Here is a 23,217-nt window from a genome sequence, read left to right as displayed (position 1 = left end):
GCGAATACAGCTGGTGATTGTAAATTAGGGCCTCTCTTAGTTTATCGCTTAGAAAATCCAAGAGCATTAAAAATACATCTAAAGCTGGGTTGCCGCTGGTTTGGAAGTCGAATGCAAAATCTTGGGTGACAGCTTCTCTATTTTGAGTGCTGGTTTGGTCATGACATGATACTTGAGTCGAACGTTACTTCCACTTAAAACAAATCTATTTTAAAGTAATACTATTAATCGACAGCGCACCAGGTCATCCTCCTGTTATTCTAATTAATTTCGACCCACGTGTGAAAATTGCATTTTTGCCATTGAACACAACCAGCTTGCTTCAACGGATGGACCAAGGAGACAGTAAAAAATTTAAAGCTATCTACACGACACGATCGTCTGTGCATCTAGATGAAGCAATGAGAGAAAACAACGATCTCTCTGTTAAGGACTTTTGGAAGAAATTCAATGTTTTAGACACCATGAGAATTATTGGACAACCCTGGAATGAAATTTAATAAAAAAAACTTTAAATGACATCCCGAGAAAAACTGTATCCATTTTTCTTCACCACTGAAAACCAGGAGGAATCAGCACCAGCTCCTGATCAAACTGATAATGTGATTGAAGAAATGCTTGATTTTACTAGACAATTAAATTTAGAGGTGGATGGTGATGACGTTCAAAAACTGCTGGATGAACGCAGTCAGCAGCTGAGAACTGATGAGATTATAGAAGTGCGTGAGCGAGAGCAAAACATAGACCTACCTGATTCTTTGAGCGCATTTCAATCAGAAGGTGAAATGACGATCGCAAACTTGGCAGAAATTTTCAGTCGAGAAAATGTTTACAAATTCTAGAAAAACTCCAACGAAATACGCATTCCCGCCAAAAAGCGGGGAATACAAAATTTTCTAGCGTGCTAAGAGAAAATCTGGCGTGAGAAGGAAAAAAAGTGACTTGTCAGACGACATCGTTAGACTTCATGAAGTCTTCTACGTCACAATAACATCGGTTTGCATTGTTGCAATACGTAATAAGGTACTGTAATATAATTTGTTGTATTGTTGAACATTTTATTAAACATTTTCTATTAAATTACATTGTTTTCTTTAGTTTCTGGTCCCAGCTGAACATAATTTGTATGTACGATGATGATGATGATGATGATGTTTGGTCTGTGGGGGCGGTCATCAGCGCCCGGACAAAGTCCCCATTTTTACACAATCCAATTTTTTCACAATCCAATCTAGGCACTGTAACGAATGATTATGATGATGAAATGATGAGGACAACACAAACACCCAGTCCACGGGCAGAGAAAATCCCCAACCAGGCCGGGAATCGAACTCAGGACCCCGTGATCCAGAGGCAGCAACACTAATTGTACGTACGAGATGTGCGAGAAAAATAATGAGACTGACATCACTATGAGCTGTCTGGCAACGCTGTGTTGTTCTACTTGTGTAGACCGGTGTGTTCACCACTTCCAGACGCTCAGTCCTAGAGATAGTTCCGTACAGGTATCACATTAGCTCTTTAGCTTGGAGGAGGTAGTATGGACCAAAACAAGAAAAAACATGCAACAAATGTCAGCTTTAAAATGCATACTTTAAGAGCTACGGCTACTAGTTCAGTAGAAGACATGTTTTTTGCTGTAGCGAAGGTGATAAAGTGCTCACACCTCTTAAGATATGCATTTTAGAGCCTGTGTTTACTAGACACTGATTTCTTGTTTTGGTCCATACTACCACCTCTGAAAGTTGCCTACCCTACAATCTTAGCAACAACAGTAGCGGTACATGTATCCCACTCTGAGAGGTATCAGAACGATTTTCGCTTATAACTTTCGACTCGATGTTTCCGGACCAGGGTCCGATATCTCAAACTGATACATTTGCCCTTCTCCATTATTCTTGAAACTCCGTAACATCATCACGGAATCACCCAGTACATGCAGGAAATGAAGTAAATTAAAAAAAAAAAAAAAACTGATCAGTATTTCCCAATGCCATCGGGTAATGGTAGTAGATTAGTTACCCGTGTATTTCAAATACTAAAATGAGATGACATTTTTTAAACTCTAAGATACACTCAAAATTAGTAAATCATGCAATATTATTAAATAAATCTCCATTTTGACTTAGAAAAATGGTTTAGAACTTGAAATTTGGCAAGTATTGGGCATCACTTTTCCATTTTCATCTATGTTATACGAGTAAATTCGATTTGGTATTTAGAAAAACTCCCTCTAGGACGTAGAAATTTACTTCTTCTATAAATTCGGAGCGTATTTTATTGTTTGCTCAGTCTAACTATCCCTAATCGTCTGTCTTTTCCAAATTCCTGGTATCTGTAACATAGCGTAGTTCTTTCATGAACTATATGCATTTTTTAGAATTTTGCGAGTATGGGGGACGGAATATGGAAGAATGACAGCACTCTTACCGCTGTCACCCTTCAAAAATCTACAAAGGCTACCAGCCTGACAATGTATGAGGAACTTGTCCTAACGACTCAGGCGGATCTAGTTAAAATAATTGAATATGTGTGAATTCTGTCAGAGACAGCCAAGGACTTGGAAGAGAAGCTGAACGGTGTGGACAGTGTCTTAAAAAGAGGATATAAGACGATCATCAACAAAAGCAAAACGAGTATCATGGAATCTAGTCGAATTAAATGAGGTGATGCTGAAGGAGTTAGATTAGGAAACGAGAAACTTAAAGTAGTAGATAAATTTTGCTATTTGGGAAGCAAAATAACTGTTGATGGTCGAAGTAGGGAGGATATAAAATGTAGACTGGCAATGGCAAGGAAAGCGTTTCTGAAGAAGAGGAATTTGTTAACATCGAGTATAAATTTAAGTGTCAGGAAGTAGTATTTGTATGGAGTGGAGCCATGTATGGAAGTGAAACGTGGACGATAAACAGTTTAGACAAGAAGACAATAGAAGCTTTTGAAATGTGATGATACAGAAGAATGCTGAAGATTAGATGGGGAGGTCACGTAACTAATGAGGAGGTATTGAATTAGTATTGGAGGGAAGTATGGAGGGTAAAAATCGTAGAGGGAGGCCAAGAGATGAATACACTAAACAGATTCAGCAGGATGTAGGTTGCAGGAGTTACTCGGAGATGAAGAGGCTTGCACAGGATAGGGCAACGTGGAGAGCTGGATCATACCAGTCTCTGGACTGAAGACCACAACAACAACAGCAACAAGTGACACTCAAGTTCAAATAAAAGGCAACCAGTATATCATGACTATATTACATAAGTAACAAGTAGTGATATTTAAGGTGAGATAAACACCCGGGAGGACAATATAACATACCAAATGCACCATCTCAGCTACATCATAAAACTCATGCAAAGAGGTCAGAACCAGCTAAATTGGAAATCGATAAAAATGACTGCAAATAAATTGCTACCGTAGCACTTCCACACTCCCAAATTTTGGTGGTTCCAGGGGTAGTTAATAAAATTATGAAAACATGCTGATAATTAATTTATGAGCCCCATGGGACTATAGCTGCTCTCTAAGTAAACAACGTTATGAAGATTACGCGGTTGTACTATATGTTATAGAAACACTATCAACTGTTTCTTGCCATTATCCATTTCAAATCACTAGCTGTCAGTCAACTTTTGAATGCTTCGCTGCGAACATGGCATTGAAAGCATTCAGCATCTGATTAACGTTTCGTTCCGAAAATACAATGTTCCCATCTGATCACGAACAAAACGTTCGAAACTGGTGACAGAAAAACAATGAAATGTATGAAAGAAAAATTTCATCAATTTAGTAGTGGGTAGCTTTTTTCATAAATTACTCTTGGAACTAATCTTCCAGGTAAAACCATATTATTAATACTTTTAACGCGTGATATTGTACGAAGTGTAAACATTAGATAGAAGATTCACTATCCACAGTGAACATCATCAATCCTGTCATAATTCCCTAGAGTACGCCTGAATCATTATCTGTAGACGATGTCTTCTAATTAAAAACGACGAGCTGTTTGATAAGCAGAAGTTGGTTTTCTTTCGAGGGAACTAATAAGAAGGTCAACGGCCACCACTTCTGTACATAAACCACTCGTCGTGAAGACGACACGTCGGTTCCACATTAACAGAGTACATAGTAAGTTACAGCCGAAACTACCGCCCAGGCACAAGGCGTAATTTCTAGCCAGTGCAAGTGTATCTCCCAGAATAGGCCATTGAAGAACTTCAAAGGTGGCTCCACTCCAATGAGAACCCACAAATAGAACGTCTTACTCCGGGAGCGCCGATGTCTTCACACGGTGTCACTTGTTACCCAACACGGCTTTCCCGAGAGAGACGACGTAAGCACAGAACGTGGCACACACCGCCTGCCTCATCCCACATGCAACTATAATGCTTTCCATCTACAGAGAGTTTCTCGTGATGACGATACGACTACTGCAACCCTTGTTGGATGATACTTGCAGCTGATCAGTGCCTGATGGAAAACTGCCAGAGAAAAATACAATTCGTGAAAAAAAAAAAAAGACGCACCATGAAGGAATTATCTGAACGGGATGGAAACCGGCAGAAGTGATGTAATAATAATAATAATAATAAATGATTACAATTTCAGAAAAAATGGTTGATCTACTCAAGAGAAAGAGTTTCACAGATTGAGCAATTCAATAACGCGTTGGTCCATCTGTGACCCCTATCCAAGCATTTATCCGGCTTGGCACTGATTGAAAAAGTTTTTGGTTGTCCTGTAAGTAGGCTGTTTATGTTTTCTTTATGTAAGTAGGCTGTTTATGTTTTCTTTATGTAAGTAGGCTGTTTATGTTTTCTTATTGGCAACGTTACGTAGCGCTCTGTATGAAAATCACTGGCTGTGCTGTGTGCAGTCTGTGGCTAGTTTGCATTGTTGTCTGCCATTGTAGTGTTGGGCAGCGGCAGCTGGATGTGAACAGCGCGTAGCGTTGCGCAGTTGGAGGTGAGCCGCCAGCAGTGGTGGATGTGGGGAGAGAGATGGCGGAGTTTTGTAATTTGTCATGAACTGCTATATATATTATGACTATTAAGGTAAATACATTGTTCGTTCTCTATTAATATCTTTCATTTGCTAACTATCCGTATCAGTAGTTAGTGCCTTCCGTAGTTTGAATCTTTTATTTAGCTGGCAGTAGTGGCGCTCGCTGTATTGCAGTAGTTCGAGTAATGAAGATTTTTGTGAGGTAAGTGATTTCTGAAACGTATAGTTTAATGTTACTCAGGGCCATTCTTTTGCAGGGATCTTTGATAGTCAGATTGCGTTGCGCTAAAAATATTGTGTGTTAGTTTAAGCACAGTCGTGTATAATTTTTCTAAGGGGACGTTTCAGTCCTCCTGAGGGATAGCGTGCCAAATTCTGTCCAATTGGTGCGTTAGAGCGTCAAAATCCCGAGGGCCCTGCCCATAATGTTCCAAACGTTCGCAACTGGGGAGAGATCCGGCGACCTTGCTAGCCAAGGTAGAGTTTGGCAAGCACGAAGACAAGCAGTAGAAACTCTCGCCGTGTGAGAGCAGGCATTATCTTGCTGAAATGTACTCCCAGGATGGGTGTAGAATTTTGACGACGTGCCTCTGTGCTGTAAGGGTGGCACGGGCAAGAACCAAAGGGATCCTGCTATGAAATGAAATGGTACCCCAGACCATCACTCCTGGCTGTCGTGGCGTATGGCGGATGACAGTCAGGTTGGTATGACAGCGCCATCCAGGAGTGAGGGAGGGGGGGGGGGCTGTAGACACTTCTTCCCTGGTCATCAGGGCTACGCCAGTCAGTGAGATTCCAGATCGAATGTGCTCGACACCACTACAAGCGGGCTTGTTGGTGGCAGAGGCCAATGGTGGTCGGTGCAAGGGGCGCCGTGGGCTGGGCCGCCTTTCTGTGAGCCGCCTATTGTGTGGTCTCTGTGATCACTAAGGCAACAGTTGCACGTCGGATGGATGATAACGATAAATCCGCAGCTCTGAGTGCCTCTGTGACGATTGTTCGGTCATCACGTTCTGTCGTCACTGAGTTGACTCTTCCTCCTTGACGCTGTTTTCGGCAACGGCTCACCCGTTCCTGGCAAAATCGTCGAACGGTGGCATCGCTCCTGTTCAAGTGCAGAGCAACTCGCGATTACTCTAACTGGTTTCTTGCCAACTAAACTTCCTCCCTCAAATGAGCACATAAGCATATATCATTCACGCGCCTGTCAGCGAGGCATAGTTACCGTTCAGCCAAATTTTGTCCAATTGGCGCGTTGGATCGTCAAAATCGCGAGCCGGTTGGAGGGCCCTGCCCATTATGCTCCAAACATTCTCAACTGGGAAGAGATCCGGCGACCTTACTGGCCAAGGTATGGTTTGGCAAACAAGCAGAATTAAACAACCGCGTCTTAGTCAAGGAGATATAATTGTTAGTTTTGATGTGGTCTGCCTGTTTACTCGTATTCCAGTCAAAGACTGTGTAGATCTCCACTCCCAGTTATTTGATAGCACATTGTGGGACTGTTAAAGCACACGCTGACATCGTCGTATTTCCTACATGGCGGCCAGTATTTCGAGCAGTTGGACAGCGTGGCTATGGGAAGCCCCTTAGCTCCATCCATAGCCAACCTTTTTATGGAAAAATTTGAAGATATCGTCTTGGACACGGCTGCAGCTAAGGCAAGTTGCTTTTATCGTTACGTCGATGAGACTTTTATCATCTGGCCCCATGGTCGTGAGAAACTGGGAGAATTCTTAGAACACCTGAACAGCATTCACGGTCACATCAAATTTACAATGGAAGTCGAGACAGATGATGTATTGCTCTTCCTTGACGTCCTCGTTCGACGCAAAACCAATGGGCACCTCAGCCACAGTGTCTACAGGAAACCGACACACACAGATCGGTATCTGCACGCTCTCAGCCACCACCATCTGGCACAAAAACGTGGCGTTGTGAATACCCTCGTCCATCGGGCTAAAGTCGTCTCAGACGCTGAAAGTCTGCCACTAGAACTGAGCCACCTCCGAAAAGTCTTCCGGGAAAATGGGTACAGCCACGGACAGGTGTCATAGGCTATATCTGGTGTGACACGCAAGAAACACACCAACAGAGAATAGAATGCCACCGAAGAAGAAAGTGGGAAACTTGCGTTTTTTCCTTTCTGTGGTACAGTGTCGGGAAAGATTAGCCGGCTACTGAAGAGATATCACATTTCATCGGTGTTCAGGCCCGCAGCAAAAATTCAACAGCTCATGAGGCCTGTGAAGGACGATCTAGGGCGTAGAACGCCTGGAGTGTACACGATACCATGTCAGTGTGGCTGTTACTACGTCGGCCAAAAAGTACGCACTGTGGAGCAACGCCGGACGGAACACGAGAGGTGCTTACGCCTACGCTATCCAGAAAAATCAGCCGTGCCAGGACACGCCTTTGAAAATGGACACAGAATTCTATTCGACGAAACATCTGTCGTTATGAGGACGAAGGGATTTTGGGACAGCGTCATAAAAGAAGCTACTGAAATAAAAACCTCTGAAAACACCATCGCCGGCCGGAGTGGCCGAGCGGTTCTAGGCGCTACAGTCTGGAACTGCGCGACCGCTACGGTCGCAGGTTCAAATCCTGCCTCGGGCATGGATGTGTGTGATGTTCTTAGGTTAGTTTGGTTTAAGTAGTTCTAAGTTCTAGGGGACTGATGACCTCAGAAGTTAAGTCCCATAGTGCTCAGAGCCATTTGAACCATTTTTGAACCACGAGCTGCAGACTTTCCCATTCTATACACGGACAGCACGCTCACTGATACTACATGAACCGTGCGTCTGTCTGTGTAACAGTCATTCCTTGCCAGGTAACGCTGCTATCGCCTGGACGGGTTGACACTGAAGCGCCAAAGAAACTGGTATAGGCATGCGTATTAAAATACAGATATATGAAAACAGGCAGAATACGGCGCTGCAGTCGGCAACGCCTATATAAGACAAGAATTGTTACTGCTCCTACAATGGCAGGTTATCAAGATTTAAATGAGTTTGAACGTGATGTTATAGTCGCCGCACGAGCGATGGGAGACAGCATCTCCGAGGTAGCTACGAAGTGGGAATTTTTCCGTACGACCATTTTACGAGTGCATCGTGAATATCAGGAATCCGGTAAAACATCAAATCACCGACATCGCTCCGGCCGGAAAAAGATGCTTCAAGAACGGGACCAACGACAACTGAAGAGGATCGTTCAACGTGACAGAAGTGCAACCCTTCCGCTAATTGCTGCAGGTTTCAATTCCGGGTCATCAACAAGTGTCAGCCTGCGAACCATGCAACGAAACATCATCGACACGGGCTTAACTGCACGACACGAAGCTTTATGCCTTGCCTGGGTCCGTCAACACGGACATTGGACTGTCGATGCCTGGTCAGACGACACTCGTTCCAAATTACGTATATCGAGCGGATGCACGTATACTAGTATGGTGACAACCTCATGAATCCATGGACCCTGCATGTCAGCAGGCGACGGTTCAAGCTAGTAGAGGCTCTGTAATCGTGTGGCGCTGTGCAGTTGGAGTGATATGGAACCCCTGATACGTCTAGATACGACTCTGACAGGTGACACATACGTAAGCGCCCTGTCTTATCACCCCCATCCATTCATGTCCATTGTGCATTCCTACAAACTTGGGCAATTCCAGCAGGACAACGCGATCCCCCCCCCCCCCCCCCCCCGCCTCCCAGAATAGCTACAGAGTGGCTCCAGGAACACACTTCTGAGTTTAAACACCTCCTCTGACCACCGAACGCTCCAAACATGAACATTATTGAGCATATCTGGGATGTCTTGCAACCTGCTGTTCAGAAGAGACCTCCACCCCCTCGTACTCTTACGCATTCATGGACAGCCCAGCAGGGTTCATGGTGTCAGTTGCCTCCGGCACTACTTCAGACATTCGAGTCCATGCCACGTCGTGTTGTGGCACTTGTGCACGCTCGCAAGGACGCTACACGATATTGAGCAGGTGTTCCAGTTTCTTTGGCTCTTCAGTGTATATCGATGGTAGGTCGGTGGTCATTATGTTCTGGCTGATCATTGTATGTATGCAGCTCTGTGAATACGAAGCTTGGCATCGCGGAATCTTGGAGTGTTTCAACATAGACACATAAAGGGGTAAAAGAAAGGGCAATGTTTGGTCGCCGGGAACGTTGAAATGGCGTCCTCTTTTGATGTTCACGATAACCTTAATGACCGGGCTCAAGTCGTGATACGAAAAAAAGTCACAGAATCACCTTGACACACTGACGATTAAACGCCTCATCTAGCTGCCCGTGCATTCGACGCCTTGCACTCTTTGAAAAGAGGCAAGACCGCAACACGTCAGACTACAGCGTACGTCTCCAGTCACCTGCCGTCTGGTTTCTGTGTTATTTGAACCACTGAAGTCTTGCAGCATGATTTGCCACGGAGAAATTATCTTTTCGAAGTATCCGACTCCAAATGTTCATTGTATGCAGTTCCCTGCAATGTTCGCTCTGAAACTGGTTGAAATGAGCCTGCATTCATTGTCAGAAAGTGCTGTCGGATTTGAAACACAGTCACTGATAATGCGTGATACTCGTCTCCGATCCCTGTCGTTTAGGAACTTTCGGCTACCACTATTCTTACACCGATGCGAGTCGTACACCATGCCTTGTAGCCTCTCAGGACGGCCTGCATTATACACTCCTGGAAATTGAAATAAGAACACCGTGAATTCATCGTCCCAGGAAGGGGAAACTTTATTGACACATTCCTGGGGTCAGATACATCACATGATCACACTGACAGAACCACAGGCACATAGACACAGGCAACAGAGCATGCACAATGTCGGCACTAGTACAGTGTATATCCACCTTTCGCAGCAATGCAGGCTGCTATTCTCCCATGGAGACGATCGTAGAGATGCTGGATGTAGTCCTGTGGAACGGCTTGCCATGCCATTTCCACCTGGCGCCTCAGTTGGACCAGCGTTCGTGCTGGACGTGCAGACCGCGTGAGACGACGCTTCATCCAGTCCCAAACATGCTCAATGGGGGACAGATCCGGAGATCTTGCTCGCCAGGGTAGTTGACTTACACCTTCTAGAGCACGTTGGGTGGCACGGGATACATGCGGACGTGCATTGTCCTGTTGGAACAGCAAGTTCCCTTGCCGATCTAGGAATGGCAGAACGATGGGTTCGATGACGGTTTGGATGTACCGTGCACTATTCAGTGTCCCCTCGACGATCACCAGTGGTGTACGGCCAGTGTAGGAGATCGCTCCCCACACCATGATGCCGGGTGTTGGCCCTGTGTGCCTCGGTCGTACGCAGTCCTGATTGTGGCGCTCACCTGCACGGCGCCAAACACGCATACGACCATCATTGGCACCAAGGCAGAAGCGACTCTCATCGCTGAAGACGACACGTCTCCATTCGTCCCTCCATTCACGCCTATCGCGACACCACTGGAGGCGGGCTGAACGATGTTGGGGCGTGAGCGGAAGACGGCCTAACGGTGTGCGGGACCTAGCCCAGCTTCATGGAGACGGTTGCGAATGGTCCTCGCCGATACCCCAGGAGCAACAGTGTCCCTAATTTGCTGGGAAGTGGCGGTGCGGTCCCCTACGGCACTGCGTAGGATCCTACGCTCTTGGCGTGCATCCGTGCGTCGCTGCGGTCCGGTCCCAGGTCGACGGGCACGTGCACCTTCCGCCGACCACTGGCGACAACATCGATGTACTGTGGAGACCTCACGCCCCACGTGTTGAGCAATTCGGCGGTACGTCCACCCGGCCTCCCGCATGCCCACTATACGCCCTCGCTCAAAGTCCGTCAACTGCACATACGGTTCACGTCCACGCTGTCGCGGCATGCTACCAGTGTTAAAGACTGCGATGGAGCTCCGTATGCCACGGCAAACTGGCTGACACTGACGGCGGCGGTGCACAAATGCTGCGCAGCTAGCGCCATTCGACGGCCAACACCGCGGTTCCTGGTGTGTCCGCTGTGCCGTGCGTGTGATCATTGCTTGTACAGCCCTCTCGCAGTGTCCGGAGCAAGTATGGTGGGTCTGACACACCGGTGTCAATGTGTTCTTTTTTCCATTTCCAGGAGTGTATATCAACGAACTGGGAAACTTCATTAAGGTAGTGGTCACGAGCACGTCGAAACAAGACAGCTTCTTTTTGCCATTGTGTCACATCTCGAAGTCGACCCATCTTACTGTACTCATCCCATACAACTCAAGGGCACATGAGCGCCTCTTCATTGCCATTACTTATGCCACAGGTGGAGAGTCTGGTATTAACTCTACCGCATCTAAAGCGCCCAGTGGGTCATTAACTTTTTCCCAGTGAGTTTTCTTCCTAAAAAGAAGCCTGCCTGACAAGATACAGAGCACTGAACAGTCATGAGTGTCTCGGTCAGTATCCCTCACTACAGCTGTGAAGAGCGATCACCCTTCTTCTATAGTGAAACCGAGAACGAGCACAGTCAGTGATTCGTTTACAAGTCCATATGTCTTTTCCTTCCCACTTAACTGCCCAGTACATTCAGTTTTTCAGATACATTCTTCCCATGATGTTAGAAGACTGTAAAATTTCTGGCTTTGGAGCCAACGTATTCAGCTACCAGAAGCTCTTCTTATTAGTGATGGGGAGCTCGTGAATGAGTCGTTTAAATGAACGCTTCACACCAGTGAAGTGTGAACTAACCACTCAATTTCAATGAACTGGTACTTCAAACTCTTCACAGATAACACACTCCACACTATTTTCTAGTTCACTCACTCTCTTCCCCTCTCCCTCATCCCATTACATCGGCGCTACGTCACTTATTCTCCCTTCACTTCAGTTCCCCCTCTACTGCCTGTCGACGAATCGTGCGGCGTTTGTGGGAAACGATAGGTTTGCGTGGTATTTTGGAGGTGAGGGGCGAGGGGAAGGCAGCGTCAGCTGCTTCCTGCAGTGCTGACATCTTTACCCGTGACTATTTGTGCAGTTCAGTTATACTTCGCGTCTACCGATAGCCTACCGTTGGCAGCGCTTGCGGACAAATGAATACAACAGATACAAACGATGAGGCTGGCTGTGTGAGCACGCACGGCCAACATGTTAATAACACTGAAATCGTACCAATGACTACAGGTGACAGTTCACGTTTTGAATCTGGAGGGTTATTATTCTCAACAAAAATAAATCTACAGGAAGACTTCTGAATTATTACTTAAAGTAGATATATAGACTTTGTGACAGTGGTAAACATACACGTTCTATTTTGGATTAAATTTTAAAAGGAACATAAAATTGGACTGCATTTCGTTGGTAGACCTTGTTTTCAGTCCATGAATACAACAAATAATGTTTCACTTGGCAGATAAAGACTTTTTTGGGCGCTTCATGAGAAAATGTCGAGCAAGATTAAATGTAATACCTTCTTTATATGTGACAGGCTTCTCTGTTTATCTTTCCTTTGTCCCCTTCGACCATACTCTATTTAAGTTAGCTCAGACGTTGTAAGAGCGTAAAACGTTGCGTGCACGTTACTGCATAGTTCGGCCATCTGTTGGTAAAATTATGAAGTATTACGAAGCTTTATTGTACGAGCGAGGCGAAGCGAGCATAGCCGCGGCTGAGCGGCGAACTGGGCAACTTCGCCAGGCTTCCGTACTTCATGAATGAACTACTTCATTTGAACGCTTCACGGCAAAGAGTGAAATGAATGAAGCAGTTCACGGGATTGAACGAGTTCGACCCTTCTTATAACAGTTGAGAAAGCAGCAGTGGGAAGAGGACGTAATGTGGAGTGAGGTACCGGCGACAGATGGCTTGTTCGATACGGATGTCGTGAGAAAGACTGCCTAAATTGTGGTCCTCCTCCATGATTGGCTGCAGCGTTCGGAAGTGGCGCGCCAAAATGACAAACTTCTGTTATTAACATTAAAAAAACTAAACAGTGAATTTGCTTGCATTTCATACAAACGCATCTCGCAGGAGCATGCTAATCTTCCATTATTTTGAAAGTGTTAAATACCAGCATATTAATAAACAACTGCTAAACGAAAACTTCTGAGATCTTCGGATCGTGCATAACTTGTATGGCGGGCGAAGTGGTTCGGCTGTAAGATCAGAGCTGGTTTGGCAGTGTCGGAGGACAGACACATTGTCTGCCTTGGTCGGTATCGGTTACAAAATTAATTAGCAATCTCAGATTATTTGGACACGTAACTGAGATCAGTTTGATAATAATTACGCTACTATGCAGTTCATTATTTTGTTTATTTTCTATGAACGTGTAAAGAATGAAGATTATTTGTGATTCATAAAGTGGACTATAGTTGTGCGGTTTCTCGTATTCTGCTAATAAAAAGCGAGTGGCATCCCGTTCAAACATACTAATTCAAAATTTAATTATTTATACAATACCAGTTCATCGCTAACATTTTATTACAGCCTCAAGGTATCGAACTCACGACCGGCCGGCCGGAGTGGCCGTGCGGTTCTAGGCGCTACAGTCTGGAGCCGAGCGACCGCTCCGGTCGCAGTTTCGAATCCTGTCTCGGGCATGGATGTGTGTGGTTAGTTAGGTTTAATTACTTCTAAGTTCTAGGCGACTGATGACCTCGAAAGTTAAGTCGCATAGTGCTCAGAACCATTTGAACCATTTGACTCATGACCTAAGTGGTGTTTTCTGCACAAAGGCAAACAACTATAGAAGGATGCAAGTTGGCGAACGTTATTCAAAACTTGTTCATTCCACTCAGGGCGGTGGAGGCAACTAGGCACGTCACGTGTACTGCAGTCTTAATACAAATGAGATCAGTGATACGTCATCTGTGGTAACTCAGAGCCGGTATGAAGGAGGGAAATATTCGTAGAAAGGGATTTATCATACACACTTAAATCCCTATCGCAATATCTCTCTCTGTCTCTGCCTCTATTTCACTTGCCGTAAGATATACCACTTGGTCTTCGAACGCGTATTTGTTTCAGGATGATGTAAGCTGTGACCTTCCCACCAATTGTCAGCGAGATTTGTTTTTGCTGTCACGGCTGGCGTGAATTCAGCACCACAGATCCGGGGTTACTTAAGAGATTTGGAAGCAAATACATCATCCGTCTAAAAAAGTTCCGAGACTGATTTTAATCGTCTATACAAGCGACTATAGCGCACTACTTATGGTGGCAGCTTGAAGTAAGAATTGTGTACAATGGATGTTCAGTTGGGCAGCCAGTTGTACGAAGGCAGTGTTAAGTAGCGCACGTGCGACTACAGTGTGTGTCATTTCGTTGTTTCAAAAATTGCAGAAGAGCAATATATCTAAATCCAGTGTTCAAGACGTTCTCCAGAATGTTTTGAAGAAGAGAAAAGTGTGTGCCAAGTTAGTCCTGCACACCTTCACTCCGGAAGAAAAACAACGACGCACGGACTCCTGCCGTGAAATAACAAATGCAAAACGCCGACAGTTCTTTTCCGGAAAAAAATCATTACATGTGACGAGACTTGGTGTCATTAACAATAACCTGTCGCAAAACGACAAAATGCAGAAATTCACATGAAGGTTCAACGGTTTGATGTCATAGTCGACATTCGAGGCACTGTGACGTGTGAGTTGAAGAACATCCCAAAGTAGAACTTCTCTGACAGTTTGAGTTGGTTGTGAGTTGTACTCAAGTTCAAGGAGACAATGTAGAATACCTGAAACATTAAACCTACCATCGCAACGTTTCTCCATTTTTTATTAATCCAGTCTCGAATCTTTTTGAAATGACATGGTGTATACTTCTGTTTGTTCCCGGCAATATCCTCAAAGTCGAAGATACATAAGTTGTTCTTCCAGGTTCGTTACAGCTACTTTGCAATATATTTATACGTTGGATTAAAAAAATAACGTAACTTTTTAAATTCCGTGAATATCAGTTGAAAAAAAAATTTTTTTTTTGAGTTCTTGCTCCACTGGTTTAGAAATTATTTGTTGTCCTTCTGAATTATCACATCATCACCTACAACATGCCTGACAAACCACGCATTGTTCCTTTGATGACTAATACAATGCAAATATTTCTGTGTGTAATGTCAATAGGTTAGTAAGGTTTAAGTAGTTCTAGGGGACTGATGACCTCAGCTGTTAAGTCTCATCGTCTCAGAGCCATTTTTGAACTGAATTTTATCTTCTTTAGCAAGCTAGCAATGCATTTGAGATTTTCCGGTTTCCGACTCGACATCAACCAGACCAGGGTTACCTTTCTGAAACTGATACACTTGCCCTTCTATATCACACCTGTTAAATTTGTACCATCATCATTGTGCGTATTGAACAGGGGACGTAGAAACGACGGAGACGCTTCGTCCGGCCGTAGCCCTCAGTGGTTCACAACCCCGCAACAGGCCACAATAGTACACCCACCCCACCGCCGCCCCAAACCGAACCCAGGGCTATTGTACGGTTCGACCCCCAGTGCCCCCCTCCCCCCCTCCGGGAACGTCTCATAGCAGACGAGTGTAACCCCTAATGTTTGCGTGGTAGAGTAATTATGGTGTACGCATACGTGAAGACTGTTTGCACAGCAATTGCCGACATAGTGTAACTGTGGCGGAATAAGGGGAACCAGCCCGCATTCGCCGAGGCTGATGGAAAACCGCCTTAAAAACCATCCATAAGTTGTCCGGCACACCGAACCTCGACACTAATCCGCCGGGCGGATTCGTGTCGGGGACCGACACGCCTTCCCTCTCGCGAAGAGCGCGTTGGACCGCACAGCTAGCCGGTCGGGCCATAATCATCATCATCATCATAATCATCATGGTAGCACACTGTATACACCCTGATGAATTCGATAACTCCTTGGTAAGTTCCCAGAGGTATGAGGCACCAGATGTCTGTCTACATACAGGTCAAGAAATTCGTGTAAATCAAGGGCTGGGGGTTCGTGGGCGCAATGCTGGCACCCGATAGAGTCGCAGATGTCTTCCACTGGGTTTCCGATCAGGCGAATTTGGTGGCCAAGAGAAGATCAAACCTGTAATGTTCGGATACACTATTATTAGTGTCCCGCTTGACACAGCCAATCGTTTAAATGCCTGGGCATAGCGTTGCAGAGCGATATGATGCGGAACGAGCACGTGAGATCTATGATAGGGAAGGCGAATGAGCCACTTCGGTTTAATGAGAGAATTTTAGGAAAGAGTGGTTTACTGCTCGAGTGTTTGGGATCCGTGCCAGGTCGGACTGAACGAAGACATCGAAGCACTTCAATATTGGACTGCTCGATTTGTTACCGGTAGGTTCGAACAACACGTAAGTGTCAGGAAGATGTTTCGGGAATTCAAAGGGGAAACCCTGGAGGGAAGGCGACGTTCTTTTCGTGAAACACTATTAAGAAGATTTAGAGAACCAGCATTTGAAGCTGACGGCCGAACGATTCTTCTGCCGCCAACATACATTGCGCGTTAGGACCACGAAGATAAGACACGAGAAATTAAGGCTCATACGGAGGCATACAAACAGTCGTTCTTCCCTCGCTCTGTTTGCGAGTGGAACAGGATGGCTCTGAGCACTATGGGACTCAACTTCTGAGGTCATCAGTCCCCTAGAACTTAGAACTACTTCAGCCTAACTAACCTGAGGACATCACGCACATCCATGCCCGAGGCAGGATTCGAACCTGCGACCGTAGCGGTCGCGCGGTTCCAGACTGTAGCGCCTAGAACCGCTCGGCCACTCCGGCCGGCAGTGGAACAGGAAATGACAAGTAATGGTACATTGGCTTGCTGAATATCTATGCAGATGTAGATGCAGATTATCGAAAGATGTGGGTCTCCAAAATTCTCACCGAAGACCATAATCGACAACGCGTTGAAGCGGCCCGCCGATCCCTGGAGCGCGATGCAGAACAGGACGAGGACTTTTTGGATTCCGTTTTCACTGACAACGAAACCTGTGTACACTACACGACACCTGATATTAAGGAAAAGTTGCGGTAATGGCAGCATTCGAATTCGCCGAAGCCGCGAATTGAAAAGCGAGGTTCCGTGGTTTTTGCGAGACGTGGTGGGAGAATTCTGTGACAAGTGTGTACGAAGAATGCCACAGTGCATGCAGATGTTCTTCGATCGCATAGCTGAAAGTCCAGCCTTTCCATCAATGTAACATTCATTGTCAATAAACGTGTTTTCTATGTGAAAGAAAATTGGAGTCTATTTTTTCCGGACACGCCTCGTATACTGACTCCGTAATTGATTCGGACAACGAGTCTCCTGAGTCTGTTACATCAAAAATGGCGACGCAAGGCGCAGTTCTAACCATTACATGACGTTTAGATGACTGCCTTCGGTGCGTATCCACCACCGTGTGCGGAAACGGGCGTGCCACGCAGAAGAAACTGTGGATCGGTCCGTCGGTACCGAGGCGTCCTCGGCAGCTGCCAGATGACCACTTATTCGTATTCCGGCGAGTTAGGGCGGGTGCCGTCATTGTCGCAGTTAAGCGCTTCGGAACGAGGGCATTCGCCGTCACAGCCGCCAATAGAGCAGGCGCGACCTCTGCGGGCAGCCTATAGACAGCTGGTTGCGCAGGACCCAATCTGCGCGAAGCACGGCCACTGTGGACCTCGTACGCGTGACGGTCTCTAAACAGGGCTCAAGTATGAGCTGGCAGAGAGACGGGTACAGTACACCAGTGCGAAAAGGGACAAATGGTACAAGCCGACCTCCGGGAAGTATCGTATAGACACCGAAGGAACGTACGAAAGTCATGGGATAGCGAATGCAGATATACATCTGGCGGTAGTATTGCGTACACAAGGTGTAGATGGGCAGTGCATTGGCGGGGCTGTCATTTGTACACAGGTGATTCCTGTGAAAACTTTCCGACATGATTATTGTCCCATGTCGGGAAGTAACACGCTTTGAACGCGTAATGGTTGCTGGAGCTGGATGCATGGAACATTCCATTTCGGAAATCGCTGGGGAATTCAATATTCAGAGGTCAACAGTGTCATCAATATGCCGAGAATACCAAATTACATGTATTACCTTTCACCATGGACAACGCAGTGGCCGACGGCCTCTACTTAATGACCGTTTACGTAATTATGTAGTAGATAGTAACTGTTCTCGAAAGAACAGATACCATTGATGACCTTGCAGCTTCTCTAGAATAAATGATAGTTAATTGAAACCCTCAGCTGCCGACAGGTGTTGTTGATATACCTCGATGGGGACAGCTGAAAATGTGTGCCCCGACCGGGACTCGAACCCGGGATCTCCTGCTTACATGGCATGGCAGCTGTCCACATCGAGATATATCAACAACACCTATCGGCAGCTGAGGGTTTCAGTTAATTATCATTTATTCTAGAGAAGCTGCAAGGTCATCAATGGTATCTGTTCTTTCGAGAACAGTTACTACCTACATATATCTACATCTACATCTACATCCATACTCCGCAAGCCACCTGACGGTGTGTGGCGGAGGGTACCTTGAGTACCTCTATCGGCTCTCCCTTCTATTCCAGTCTCGTATTGTTCGTGGAAAGAAGGATTGTCGGTATGCCTCTGTGTGGGCTCTAATCTCTCTGATTTTATCCTCATGGTCTCTTCGCGAGATATACGTAGGAGAGAGCAATATACTGCTTGACTCTTCGGTGAAGGTATGTTCTCGAAACTTTCACAAAAGCCCGTACCGAGCTACTGAGCGTCTCTCCTGCAGAGTCTTCCACTGGAGTTTATCTATCATCTCCGTAACGCTTTCGCGATTACTAAATGATCCTGTAACGAAGCGCGCTGCTCTCCGTTGGATCTTCTCTATATCTTCTATCAACCCTATCTGGTACGGATCCCACACTGCTGAGCAGTATTCAAGCAGTGGGCGAACAAGCGTACTGTAACCTACTTCCTTTGTTTTCGGATTGCATTTCCTTAGGATTCTTCCCATGAATCTCAGTCTGGCATCTGCTTTACCGACGATCAACATTATATGATCATTCCATTTTAAATCACTCCTAATGCGTACTCCCAGATAATTTATGGTATTAACTGCTTCCAGTTGCTGACCTGCTATTTTGTAGCTAAATGATAAAGGCTCTATCTTTCTGTGTATTCGCAGCACATTACACTTGTCTACATTGAGATTCAATTGCCATTCCCTGCACCATGCGTCAATTCGCTGCAGATCCTCCTGCATTTTAGTACAATTTTCCATTTTTACAACCTCTCGATACACTACAGCATCATCTGCAAAAAGCCTCAGTGAACTTCCGATGTCATCCACCAGGTCATTTATGTATATTGTGAATAGCAACAGTCCTATGACACTCCCCTGCGGCACACCTGAAATCACTCTTACTTCGGAAGACTTCTCTCCATTGAGAATGACATGCTGCGTCCTGTTATCTATGAACTCCTCAATCCAATCACACAATTGGTCTGATAGTCCACATGCTCTTACTTTGTTCATTAAACGACTGTGGGGAACTGTATCGAACGCCTTGCGGAAGTCAAGAAACACGGCATCTACCTGTGAACCCGTGTCTATGGCCCTCTGAGTCTCGTGGACGAATAGCGCGAGCTGGGTTTCACATGACCGTCTTTTTCGAAACCCATGCTGATTCCTACAGAGTAGATTTCTAGTCTCCAGAAAAGTCATTATACTCGAACACAATACGTGTTCCAAAATTCTACAACTGATCCACGTTAGAGATATAGGTCTATAGTTCTGCACATCTGTTCGACATCCCTTCTTGAAAACGGGGATGACTTGTGCCCTTTTCCAATCCTTTGGAACGCTACGCTCTTCTAGAGACCTACGGTACACCGCTGCAAGAAGGGGGGCAAGTTCCTTCGCGTACTCTGTGTAAAATCGGACTGGTATCGCATCAGGTCCAGAGGCCTTTCCTCTTTTGAGCGATTTTAATTGTTTCTCTATCCCTCTGTCGTCTATTTCTATATCTACCATTTTGTCATCTGTGCGACAGTCTAGAGAAGGAACTACAGTGCAGTCTTCCTCTGTGAAACAACTTTGGAAAAACACATTTAGTATTTCGGCCTTTAGTCTGTCATCCTCTGTTTCAGTACCATTTTGGTCACAGAGTGTCAGGACATTTTGTTTTGATCCACCTACCGCTTTGACATAAGACCAAAATTTCTTAGGATTTTCTGCCAAGTCAGTACATAGAACTTTACTTTCGAATTCATTGAACGCCTCTCGCATAGCCCTCCTCACACTACATTTCGCCTCGCGTAATTTTTGTTTGTCTGCAAGGCTTTGGCTATGTTTATGTTTGCTGTGAAGTTCCCTTTGCTTCCGCAGCAGTTTTCTAACTAGGTTGTTGTACCACGGTGGCTCTTTTCCATCTCTTACGATCTTGCTTGGCACATACTCATCTAACGCATAATGTACGATGGTTTTGAACTTTGTCCACTGATCCTCAACACTATCTGTACTTGAGACAAAACTTTTGTGTTCAGCCAACAGGTACGCTGAAATCTGCTTTTTGTCACTTTTTCTAAACAGAAAAATCTTCCTACCCTTTTTAATATTTCTATTTACGGCTGAAATCATCGATGCCGTAACCGCTTTATGATCGCTGATTCCCTGTTCTGCGTTAACTATTTCAAATAGTTCGGGTCTGTTTGTCACCAGAAGGTCTAATATGTTATCGCCACGAGTCGGTTCTCTGTTTAACTGCTCAAGGTAGTTTTCAGATAAAGCACTTAAAAAAATTTCACTGGATTCTTTGTCCCTGCCACCCGTTATGAACGTTTGAGTCTCCCAGTCTATATCCGGCAAATTAAAATCTCCACCCAGAACTATAACATGGTGGGGAAATCTACTCGAAGTATTTTCCAAATTATCCTTCAGGTGCTCAGTCTCAACAGCTGCTGAGCCAGGGGGCCTATAGAGACATCCAATTACCATGTCTGAGCCTGCTTTAACCGTGACCTTCACCCAAATCATTTCACATTTCGGATCTCCGTCAATTTCCTTCGATACTATTGCACTTCTTATCGCTATAAACACGCCTCCCCCTTCACTGTCCAGCCTGTCTCTGCGGTATACATTCCAATCTGAGTTTAGGATTTCATTACTGTTTACGTCTGGTTTCAGCCAACTTTCTGTTCCTAGTACTATATGGGCGTTGTGACCGTTTATTAATGAGAGCAGTTCTGGGACCTTTCTATAGACGCTCCTGCAGTTTACTATTAGCACATTGATATTGTTATTCCCTGTTGCATTTTGCCTACTCCTACCTTGCCGCGTCTCAGGAGGCGTCTTGTCGGGCCTAGGGAGGGAATTCTCTAACCTAAAAAAACCCCATGTGCACTCCACACGTACTCCGCTACCCTTGTAGCCGCTTGCGGCGTGTAGTGCACGCCTGACCTATTCAGGGGGACCCTACATTTCTCCACCCGATAGCGGAGGTCGAGAAATTTGCACCCCAGATCTCCGCAGAATCGTCTGAGCCTCTGGTTTAAGCCTTCCACTCGGCTCCAAACCTGAGGACCGCGATCGGTTCTGGGAACGATACTACGAATAGTTAGCTCTGATTCCACCCCGCGAGCGAGGCTTTCCGCCTTCACCAATTCCGCCAACCGCCTGTACGAACTGAGGATGACCTCTGAACCCAGACGGCAGGAGTCATTGGTGCCGACATGAGTAACAATTTGCAGTCGGGTGCACCCAGTGCTCTCTATCGCCACCGGTAGGGCCTCCTCCACATCTCGGATGAGACCCTCCGGCAAGCAGACAGAGTGAACACTGGCCTTCTTCCCCGACCTTCCGGCTATTTCCCTAAGGGGCTCCATCACCCGCCTAACGTTGGAGCTCCCAATAACTAATAAACCCCTCCCCCCATGTGCCTGCTCGGACCTTGCTGAAGGAGCAGCCACATGTCCACTCACAGGCAGAGCGGGCGATGCCACACGGCCAGCCTCCACATTGACCCTCCGCCTCGTGCGCCGCGAACGCCGCTGAACCCGCCACTCCCCTTGGGGAGAGAGTGGTCCAACCGCGCCCGGTACCCGCGAAGATGTCTCGACAGCAGGGACAGTGGGTGAAGCATGTAACACCTGAGGTGTACCTTGCGACGCACCAGACTCCCCACTGCCGCTACACTCCGAGGCAGCAGCCTGAAGACTGCTGACCGCGGCCATCAACACGCTCAGCTGTTCGCGAACAGTGGCCAGCTCCTCCTGCGTCCGTACACAGCAGTCACACATCCTATCCATCCTAAGGAATCAATTTACTGAAGAGAGTTAATCAACCTTTAACTAGACTGCTAATTCACTAAAGGCGGCTGTTTATTGACTAAACTGTGGTTGCTAGCCACTTCTTGTAGAAAACAATGAAAATAACACTACCTGTCTCTGGACTGTATTGAAAACAAACACTAGCACTACTGGCACTATGGTTGACTAAAGGGACTCTCTCTGACTGTATTCAAAACAAACACGAAATCTATGGAACACTATTAATAGCACCCGACAATTAAAGCTTCCTAAAAGCAAATACACACGGAAGAAGAAGTGACAAGTAAGAAAAATACAGTTAATACTTAAATTAAGGTACCTCGCTGCACAGCAGAAGTGAAGCAGACGGCAGTTACGACGTATATAGTTAAAGCCTACCCAGCCATTGACCTTCGTCTGTGCGAATGCGCACAGGTTGCCCGAACTCTTACGGAAATCGTCACCTTAGTGTGCGCGAGTAATGACTGGATGGGCAAATATCTTTTAGGTACATTACGTTATGTAGATTGTGGACAGTTGGGAATGTGGGTCTCACGGGAGGCGTGCAAGGGATAAGTCCCTGCAGTCGCGCTATTCATCTGTGTCCTCGGTGGCTCAGATGGATAAAGCGTCTGCCATGTAAGCAGGAGATCCCGGGTTCGAGTCCCGGTCGGGGCACACATTTTCAGTTGTCCCCATCGAGGTATATCTACAACATCCGTCGTCAGCTGAGGGTTTCAATAAATTATAGTTTACGTAAGTTGTCAGTGCTAACAGACAAGCAACACTACGGTAAATAACCGCATAACCAATGTGGGACGTAAGACGAATTTATCGATTAGGACAGTGAGTCGAAATTTGGCGTTAATTGACTACGACAGCAGATAACCGACGCGAGTGCCTTTGCTAACAGCAGTACATCACCCACAAGCCTCAACTGTCCTCGTGACCATATCGGTTGGGCCCTAGACGACTGGTCAGATGAGTTC

The 23,217-nt window shown here is 45.9% G+C and overlaps 1 protein-coding gene and 1 non-coding gene across 2 annotated transcripts in view; one reads left to right on the top strand and one right to left on the bottom strand.

Moving 5' to 3' along the window:
- The window catches only part of LOC126190761 (uncharacterized), a 484,901-nt gene that overhangs the window by 209,932 nt on the left and 251,752 nt on the right, over positions 1–23,217 (bottom strand). The window lies entirely within an intron of this gene.
- On the top strand, positions 22,833–22,906 carry Trnat-ugu (transfer RNA threonine (anticodon UGU)). Its single transcript has one exon. It is a non-coding gene; the product is annotated as a tRNA-Thr (tRNA).

The sequence above is a fragment of the Schistocerca cancellata genome, chromosome 6 (assembly GCF_023864275.1).
Source record: "Schistocerca cancellata isolate TAMUIC-IGC-003103 chromosome 6, iqSchCanc2.1, whole genome shotgun sequence".
In the NCBI taxonomy this organism is placed as follows: domain Eukaryota; kingdom Metazoa; phylum Arthropoda; class Insecta; order Orthoptera; family Acrididae; genus Schistocerca; species Schistocerca cancellata.
This window is presented reverse-complemented; position numbering and strand designations above follow the sequence as displayed.